At 49.7% G+C, this 1,239-nt stretch overlaps 1 protein-coding gene across 1 annotated transcript in view; it reads left to right on the plus strand.

Moving 5' to 3' along the window:
* LOC106100203 (basic helix-loop-helix neural transcription factor TAP) overlaps positions 1 to 1,239 on the plus strand; it is a 7,821-nt gene that overhangs the window by 1,084 nt on the left and 5,498 nt on the right. The window lies entirely within an intron of this gene.

Here is a 1,239-nt window from a genome sequence, read left to right on the forward strand (position 1 = left end):
CAGGGAATCAATCCAGGTATTAGGAAACCTATATCATTTGCCATTACAAGTCACAAAGTTAAGGACATTGAAAGTAGTTATAATGAAACGTCAATCAAACAACTCGGTAGGCAACGGACTGATTTATTAAATATAAGATTACCCCCAGTTTGGTACCTTACATCCCTCCCCACTAAGCTTAGAGTACATTCCTTAAACTGATTAAATTTAAATTAAAATTAACAAAAGAAAATCTAACTAAATAATACTAAAAATCGTACATAAAGCTCACAAGTTCAATTTAGCTCGTTTAAAAGCCCGCATTGCGCGAGCTGACATCTGCGGTGGCGAAGAGCCCGGCCCCCTCGGCGATAAGTCAGCCGTTACGTGGGGCGACCCGTCAGCGGACTCGCCACCGCTGGACGTCTCCTCCCCCTGCGCCCTATCGACCTCGGACAATTCGACCTGTTGGTCCGACCCGTTACCGACAGTCGCGGTGCTAGTGCGGGAAAGCGAGAACCGGCCTTTGGCTGGAACTACTTGATCCGCGTGTCTCCGCCACTCGACACCATTTCCTATGTCCACTTTATAAGAGACCGGCCCGGTTCTTTTGACCACCGTGGCCTCAGCCCATTTGTTTTCCTTGGATGTGTAATCGCGCGCGAGTACCGCTTCCCCCACATTAAACTCCCTTTGTTGTCCCGCAGCGCGGGCCATCTGCTTTTCTTGTTTATCGCGCACGACCGCCGCGGCGTCCGGCCGCAGCGCATCTAGGCGGCTCCGGAGCCGGCGCCCCAGCAGCGCTACTGCTGGCGACACACCCGTAGTTGCATGTTCACAGTTGCGGTATTTAAACAAAAATTTGGTCAATGCCGTGTTTACATCCTTGCCCTCATGTAAGGCTTTTTTAATTGTCTTTTTAATCGTTTTAACCGCGTTCTCCGCGGCGCCGTTTGCCTGAGGTCGATAAGGGGCCGAGGTGGTGTGTTTTATACAGTTATTTTCACAAAATACTTTAAAGTCTAGCGAGAAAAATGGTGGCCCATTATCCGTCACGAGCTGCGACGGGAGTCCGAAACGTGCGAATATGTTTCTAAAAACTTGTATAGTATTTTCTGCACTCGTGTTACGCATCGGTATTGCCTCAATCCATTTAGAGTGTGCATCTACAATAATTAAATACCGTTTGCCTCCGCAATCGGCGAAGTCGGCGTGGATGCGTAGCCACGGGTGCAGCGGGAACTCCCAGGGGTGCAGCGG

This window comes from Papilio polytes, unplaced genomic scaffold, assembly GCF_000836215.1.
Source record: "Papilio polytes unplaced genomic scaffold, Ppol_1.0 DF824069.1, whole genome shotgun sequence".
NCBI lineage: Eukaryota > Metazoa > Arthropoda > Insecta > Lepidoptera > Papilionidae > Papilio > Papilio polytes.